This window comes from Mustela lutreola, chromosome 15 (assembly GCF_030435805.1).
Source record: "Mustela lutreola isolate mMusLut2 chromosome 15, mMusLut2.pri, whole genome shotgun sequence".
Lineage (NCBI taxonomy): Eukaryota > Metazoa > Chordata > Mammalia > Carnivora > Mustelidae > Mustela > Mustela lutreola.
Genome location: NC_081304.1, coordinates 2500854 through 2509203, shown reverse-complemented (window position 1 = coordinate 2509203; position 8350 = coordinate 2500854). Strand labels below are relative to the sequence as shown.

General features: G+C 62.0%; 1 long non-coding RNA gene across 1 annotated transcript; it reads left to right on the top strand.

Annotated features, from left to right (window-relative positions):
• Window positions 1-5863: 5863 nt before the first annotated feature.
• On the top strand, window positions 5864-6998 carry LOC131815986 (uncharacterized). The gene is made up of 3 exons (XR_009347911.1): window positions 5864-6012; window positions 6210-6469; window positions 6629-6998. It is a non-coding gene; the product is annotated as an uncharacterized LOC131815986 (long non-coding RNA).
• Window positions 6999-8350: the final 1352 nt, after the last annotated feature.

Genomic DNA, 8350 nt, shown 5'->3' with positions numbered 1-8350 from the left:
CGGCCCTGGCCCTGGCTCGACCCCATAGACGGCGGCCTGTGATTCCCGATGCCCCAGGGGGCGAGTCTGACCCCAGATTCTGTCTGGACGGAGAGAGCACTGGCCTCGCTGTCACGCGGCACACGGTCCCTGTGCGCCCCCTCCCCTCTCGTGACCCCGCCGGTCGGGAAGGCAGGGAGCATGCAGCCTCCCCAGGGAAGACTCCGAGGCGGGGCTGGCCGACGAGTGCTGGCATCACGGCCCGCGCTCAGCGAGGTCTCCTGGCTCCCTGAACCCGACTTCCGCCAGGGTTGGCACCTCGGGAGCCAGACCTGCGGCTGGTCACCGCCTCCTCCTCTCCAGCCACCCACGCCCCAGGGAATTTCTCCGCCCGGGGGAAGTGGGGACGCCCGGGACTCCGTTTGGAGCTTCGCGTTCTTTCTCGCTTCCTCCCTCGCCCCCAAGCGGAAGGAATTGAAGTGACTTTTGCTGGGACTCCCGGGACCTCAAGGAGTCCCAAACTGGGGGGCCCCCCAGCCGGCGCCACTCCTTATTTGGATGTCCACGCTGAAAAGAGGCCCAGTCCGCCCTCCCCTTTCAGGGGCCAAAAAGTTAAGGTGCGGGAGACTAAGCGGGTCATTCGAGGGGCCCCGAGGTGGGGGCCTGCCGGGCGGCCCGGGGAGCAGCGGCGACCGCCGGCCGGCGCGCCGCCCTCCGCGGGACTGGGCGGAGCGGGGACCGCGGTGGCCGAGCCGCAAGCCCCGGGGGCAGACCTTCGCGATCCGACGGAGAAAACGCGGCAGCGCCCGCCCGGGGCCGCCTTCTGCGGGCTGGACCTGCGCGTCCGCGGTCCGGGTCGCTGCCCCTGGGCAGCCCAGCGCCGCGGCTCCCGCGGGGCGCCCCCCGCCTCCGCCCCGGGGCGGGGGACGCTGTCGGGGGCCGGAGGCGGCGGGGCGGGCGTCGAGGCTGCGCGACCAGAGCGCGCCGGCTCCGCGCACGCCCAGAAGCCGCGTTGCCGGTTCCCGGGCTGCCGGAAAGCGCGCGGCCAGCGGCGGCTCCGTCCCCGCGCAAGCGCCTCACCGCCCGGGCGAGACCCGGGGCTCTCCGGCTGGCCTCGGGCGCGGGGCGGCTCGGGCCCCGGGGGACAGCGCAGCCGGCCGCCCGGGCCGGGACCGCCGAGCCGCAGCGCCGCGCCGCCCGTCCTCCCGGCGGATGAAAGCCCCAGACCCGCTTCCCCGCCCGCTCTAGGAAATCAAATTCAGGGAACGCGGTACCGTATTTACCCGCGCAACTTCCTCCCTTGACATTTTGCACTCTGGAAGTTGGGGCACAAGTAATTATGCAAACATCTGGGTCTGTCCTGCGCCGCTACCCGGAACCGTGCGTATTCATCTTGAAAGCCGCACGCCCTCATTTGCATAATAATGGCTTATCTAGAAGAACACAGCAATCAGAGGCAAAATTAATTTTCTTTTCTTCAGCTAGTCCTGGAGATCCAGTAAACGGAGGCTTAAGGCAAGAACAACTGATTTTGTAGCGAGTGTAGGGTTCTTGACCAGGACCCGGCAGAGATGAAGTTTAGAGTAGGGGAAATTAACAGCTGAGTCTCTATGATTTTTCTACTGTCAGCCTTGGAGTTTAGGTACTTTTTGGCCAAACGGGTGAAGGGCTGAGCGGTTGTGAGAGCCGCCAGGGACACTCTATCTATCCCCCCCACCCCTCATGGGAGGTTGGGTGGCCCCAGAAATCAGGTCAGCATGACTGTGGCTGGGGGTGGGGGGCGGTATTGGAAGCGGACTTTGACCGTAAGGCCGGGAGGAAGGTAGACACTGGCCGCTGTGGGTTAAGGAGGTGCCTGGCCACCCAGCACTCTGGGCCTCCGGTCTGGTCCCACCAGAACTCCATTCCCCACCCTTTGGACAGACCGGAGGAAGCACTTCCTTGCTTGAGATTGTCGCCCTGCTGACTGGGGCAGAAGTCTTTGAATTCAAAGCAGGAAAAGAAAAGAAGGGTGTGTGGGGGTGGGTGGTGGTGAGGGCATTATGTGCAGGAAACATCTTTTATACATTAAAAAATCTTTTTGATCTTTTTTAATATGAAGAGGAGTGGGAGGGAGAAAATCCACAAATAAATATGGTAAATGAATTTGTACCAGAATTGTAATCGTGGGGCCACTTTCAGGACGATTCTGGGCTCCAGAGGATCTTGGCTGAAGAAGAAGTACCCGGGGGAGGCACTGTCTCCCCTCCCCCAGTAGATAGTGCAGAGAAGGAGCACAGAGCAAAAGGCACAAGACCCGCCCATGACCCCACACCCTGCTGTGGACAAGAACCCCCAATCTCTTCCTAAAAGGTGCAAGTTTTATGTTTATTAAGGAGGTGGTGGCGACTCAGGCTTGCCACCAAGATGCCACCATCGTGGTCACTCCTTATAAAATAATTCTTAAATTCCTTTTAAAATCAAATTGCGGGAACAGGACGGGTGAGGAATTGCTGCGAGGTGGGGCAAACCTGCAGAGACGGGCTGGCAGGAGGGAAAATGGGCAGAGAATTAGTCCCACCGGGCAAGGACTGGCCGTTTCAGCAGTTGGGAGGGATGGGGCCACCGGGACGTGTGGGGGTGCGGGAGGGGCTGTCTCTGGAGACTGGGGCTGCTGGGTCGGCACAGGGAGCCTTCACTCGGTCTCCTCTGCATTCATTCGTGCTGCCTTTTAGATCCGGTTTCTATCCCGACATCCTTAAGCCTCCGGGAGGTGCAGACTGACCTCAGAGGTATCATGTTCCTTCCAGCGGTGTGGGAACGATCATGGCTTCTTCCCTGGAGGGAAGGACACCCCTAGAATACCGCAGCACACATACTCTGGCTGCCCGGAGCCTTTTCCCAGCTGCGAACGGCGGGGAGTTGGGATCCCAGGCCGCCCCATATCACAGTCCCAGGCTCCCTTTCTCTTCTTCGTGGACCAGGGAGGGCACGGAATGAGGAGTGGAGGAAGGGGCCAGCCAAGGGCCCCGCAGGGCGCTGTCCCTTTCAAGCTTCCGAAACCCCTTCAGGTTTGCAGGAAAAGGTCTCCAGCCGACCTCGTTCTCCCGCCAGCTTCGGATGTCCTAGCAGCCTCCGGGCGGTGGGTCCCAGATCTCTACTCCCCCTTCCCGCCCGCCCCCGAGCTAAGAGGAGAGGTTGGACCTTTTGGACCCGCAAACGGCCTCTCCTCCTAAGGGGGGCGCCGCCCGGCCTGCAAGGGCCGCAGGGACGGCTTCGTTTGTCCCAGAGCGGGAGCCCACTGGGCCCCTGGACGCCGCGAGCACGGAAGAGCCCACGCGCAAGGGCGCGGGCGGGCTGGGGGTGCGGGGCGCAGGGCTTCAGCCCTGGAGCGGCCGGCGCAGACCCCGGTGTGGTGCGGCCCCGTCGCGGGGCAGCCGGGTGGGAAGCTTTCCTCCCGGACTCGGGAATTTCTAAGAGCGAATCCCTCCCGGAGTCCCGCCGGGCGAAAAGTTCACCGTCCACTTTGCCTCGCTCGGGCCGCGCGGTCCAGTGCAGGTGAAATGCGGAGGGCGGGCGCGGGGGGCGCGGGGGACCGCGGGGTCTAGCGGGGCTTTACCCGCGCCTGCGCCGCTCGGCAGAGCCCGGGGTGGGAGTGAGCTGGTGGCCAGGCGGGGGTGCGAGTCCGAAGGACAGGGAGTGCGGCGAACAAGTGGGGCGGAGGGAGAAGGGGAGGAAGGGCGCGGAAATGGGAGAGAGTTGTCTTGGGGGAGATGGCTCACGCCCCAGACTTAGTTTCTTCCTCTCGCTGTCCACCGTCCATCAGGTACTGAGCGCTTGTGGGCTCACCCCGGTGTCCCCTCCAGCTGGGGCTCTCAACCCTGTCCAGTCCCTGTTCCAAGTTCAGCGGAACCCAGGGAAGCCCCTCCAGGGCCTGCACCTTGCCAGATCAGACCCCCCTCTGGAAAATCAGTATTCCCACCTGCCAAATGGGCAGGTTCTTTCCCATTTTGTTTGTTTGACAGACACCTGTAATGGATCCACATGGAGAGGATTTTGACTTTCAGGAAAGCAGAACTCTGTACTATACACACACACACACACACACACACACACACACACACAACCACTGCTGTTTTTCCAAGGTGAAAGGGTCCCAGGCTGATTCCTAGAGTAAGGTGCACTTCTTCCAGCTGCTGTGGGTGCGGGCCCTGACCCCCCCTCCTCCCCGGAGGAAAAGATGCTAGGGCTGTCTACACTGCTGCTCCCGTGAATGCTCAGGGGAACCAGCCTAGGGATAGAATCCTGGGTTCTGGGTGGCAGCAAGGGGGAGGGCAGGGCTGAGGGCAGAGCCAGACAGAAGCTGGAGAGGCCAACAGGAGGAATTCATGGGAGAGTAGGGAAAAGGCTGGAGCTCACACCCACCAGACAGCAGCCCAGGAGAGCCTGCCGGGGAGTGTTTGGGAATACCTGTTTTTGTGTGGATCAAATGTATGTGATGTTTTATGGTCATCTGTATGCAAGAGCTTGGTGCCCATCCTGGCACAATAGGGTCTGCTGGAATGGTGGGAGCGGACGGGTAGAGTTACCATCCACCAAGCAAGGGCTACTGCATGCTAAGTTCTGTCCTGGACGCTTTGCGAACTCTTCACTTTCATTCCTCATCACAGCATCTAGAAGGAAGCTTTACTGACTTCATTTGAAGATGGGGAAACTAGCTCGGAGAACTTAAGTAACTTGCCAGTGACCAAGTTCAGCCACAGGACAGGGTTTGACCTAAGTCTGTCACCCAGGAGTTGAGGGCCTAAGAGGAGATTCTGGGCAGAACCCCGCTCCGCTGGGAGACAGGTACAGCGGCGCTGCTGCTCTGAGTCATGGGGTTCGGAATGAGAGAGCCAAGATAGCGGGGAGCGGGGAGGGATGTCGCTAGCTCTTGGACTTCCTAGATTCTGGCAAGACCAGGAGCCCAGCAGCCTGGAGCCAGAATCCGACAGTTTTCCTGCCTCTAGTCCCCATCCTCCCCAGCCGCCCTGACGGAGTGACGGGCTGCCATCAAAGACTGTCAGTTCCAAGCACTGGAAGAGCCAGTCTGGCAGCCACCACGGGACTCCCTCCTTGCACCGGCTGTAGGGCTGCTGGAGTCCCAAACCACGCTGATATATGCAGGGCTGTGTCCCAGCTACCACTGAGATGCATCTGCATAATCCAAAAACGGGTGGATCGGGAATTCAAAGGTTTGGGTCCAGCCCGGAGCTTGCTCTTTCCTGGCTAGCCGAGTTACCTTAGGCAAGTCAGTTTCTCTCTCCCGACGTCAGCTTCTCCCTGTACAATGATCATTCGAAGCCAGATAACCTTAGAGCGGTGCCTAGTTCCCACGTTCCGTATGCGTGGGGGTCATTCAGGCAGGTTTATCGGGATACCAGAACCTTTAGAAAATGCTTGCTAACCAGGGATGGCTGACCGCTGGCCCGCACAGAACCTCAGCCAGCACGCCAAACCCCGCAGGGTGCAACTGTCTGGAAAGCGCGGGGACTCCTACCCACAGCAGGTGCGTTCCTGTCCCAGCTGTGCGGGTGTCAGTTTCAGTTTCCCCAGCGGTGATGCCAGGCACAGAACTACGGGACACCTAGTCAGGGGACCCAGGAAGGCAAGAGAGAGAGAGAGTCCTGGAGGAAGCTCTGGGTGCACAGACCACCCCTCCAATCCCTTCTCCTCCTCCAACCTCCGTCAAGGACAACAGAGGGCATTATTTTCCCTCCAGCGCCCTCACCCGCGCCACGCTGCTGGAGGCATTGCCGCAGCTCGGACTAATTCCAGGTACATTCTATAGGTGGCATCATGCTACTGGAAATGGCCTCTTCAGAAGGGAGAGGTTCTCTCCGTGGCGTATTCAGGAACCGGGGAAGCCAAGGCAGGGCAGAACAGTCCCATTCCAAACTGGCCGGCGAGGGGGATCTTAGGCACCTGTGGAGCGCGTAGCTGGCGAGGGTTCTCTCGAACTCCAGAGGTCCCTGATCCAGGCGCATATGGTTCTCCAGGATGAACACCCTGCTGGTAAGCCAGGGGTCTGGGGGAGTCTCGCCTGCCACGGCAAACGGTGGGAGAGAAAGGCCTTAGCCCCAAAGATGGTGTAGGGGGGCCTTGGGGGGGGCTATTTGAGATTTCCAACAACATTGACCCACAACGGGAAGCTGTGCTGTCCTGGTGGTGGGGGCACAGGTCCCAGACGGAGGATCCTCCTTCCTTTCCAGACATCCTGACCAGGGGCCACTCATGTGACCAGGAGGAGTTTGTTAACGCCCCTGTCCTGATCCGTGAAGGGACTGGCCAGAAGTGGGGAGGGAGAAGGCAAGCCACCTGCTGGAGACAAGACTCTGGGGGTCTCCAGGAGGAGCAGGAGCCCAGATGCCGGAGGTTGATGGACTGTCCGGGGCTCCACCCTGCGCCAACCTCTCCACTCAAAGAGACCTCCCACCTTCTGTGGTCTGATCCCGCCTAATGGGCCCATCCGGTAGGTGAATCAGAGACCTGCAGGGCTGGTCACTGCAGGCAGCACTCCGCCTGACCTCAGGGAGCAGGGACGGTACAGAGATAGCAGAGAGGTGACAGCGATGCCTCTCCTCTCTCTCTCTCTCTCTCTCTCTCTCTCTCGCTGCCGGACTGGCTCCAGGCTGCCCGCACCAGCAGGGACACTGATCCCGTGAGTCCTGCTGCCACCGCTCCTGGACTCCCCACCGCCCCGGGCCCACGCAGCTTCCAACCCTCAAGCCCCGGCCTGGGCTCTTGGCCAGGCCTGGCGCGGAGGGGATCGGAGAAATGGGGCGCGGGATCGCAGAGGACTGCATGATGGCCCAGGCCTCAGGACACAGCTGGAGGACCCCAACCCCCAAATCACAGTCCAGATCTCTTCCCTCCCCAACCCCCGCCGCCCCACCCCCGGCGTTGAGCTCGGTTTCTCTGGATTCTGGGCCTTTGCTCAGACTCAGCACAGACTCGCGTTTGTCACTCTTTTTTTTTTTTTTTAAACAAAAGCAATTAGATTTCCCTCTCAGCTCATTTGCATTTGCCCCTCGGAAACAGTGCGGGGGGCGGGGGCGGGTAGGGGAGGAAAGAAGGGGGCTGCCTGGCGGCGGCGGGCGACTCCTTCCGAGCGCCACAGCTGGCCCGAGCTGCCATTGCGCCGTCCACATCTGGCTCGGCCGCGCGGCCGCCGCGGCCCTCTCCCGCCCGCGCTCGGCGCCCGCGCTCCGCAGCCCGCTCGGCCGCGCGCTCATCGATCGCCGGGGCCGCGGCCGGGCGAGCAGAGAACAAGGTATAGCCTGTATTTAGGTTCCTGCCCTTATATGGCGATGTGCGCGAGCGCCCGCCGAGCGGCCTCACCATATAAGGGCACGCGGCGGGCGCCGGGCTGAGCTGGTGCGCGCTCATTGGCCCGCGCGTCTCTCAGCAACCGGCTCTCACGAGTGGAAAGGAGCCAGCCGCCCCCGCCCGCTGCCCGCCCGCTCCCCGCCCCCTCCCTTTCTTTCTCCCCCGGCCTCCCCGTCTCTCGCCCCGCACCCCCTCCTCGCCGACCCCCGTTTTCGCCTGCACCCTCTCCCCCAAGTTTCTGCGCGCGGTCGTCCCCCTTCCCCTTCGCCCGGCTGTCATTCTTTTCCTCCGGCTCGGCCTGTCCTCGCCCTCTCCGCGCGCTTCCACATCACACCCCACGCACCCCCTCCCCAAACCCGGCGGACGGCGGCTGAGGAGCCGGAAGGCCCGGATGCGGGAGGGGAGCTGGAGACCGTGTGTGTGTGTGTGTGTGTGTGTGTGTGTACGCGCGCGCGCGCGTCGCTGCTGCAGTGGCCGCCGCAGCATCAGGTCCACGGCGTGCACGCACGCGGCTCTGCGAGCAGTCCGAGTCTCCCCCGCACGCGCACACACTCACCTCCCCCGCCCCAGGGGTCATCAGAGCAATTAGCTGCCAAGAAATGTGCGTGCGGGGCGAGGGATGTGCTAAACCACAGACAGCCCTAGGTACCGCCAAATTACCATTTCCCGGGGTTTCCCTTCGGGCTGGATTTCTGAATGCAATCATAATAATGATAAATCGATGTCTCATTTAAAGGTTACTTTAAAAGCCTGCCAATTGTTGAGGGGAAGCGAGGGAAAAAAAAAAAAAAAAAACCTGCGTGCGGAAGGGAAAATGCTCCAAAAGAGCCATTCTCGGGTTTCCGGGCAGAACGCCGCGGAGCGGTCGTTGCGGGATGCAGGTCAGGTGCCCAGCCCTGGGCCCACCCGCGCGGTGGGAGCCCGCGGAGGCAGAAGACGTCCCTTTACCTCTTGGCATGAGGCTCCCGTGCGCCTCAAACTCAGGCAGCCGAGGCACCGCGGTTCCTGGGGCGCCCCTCGCCCC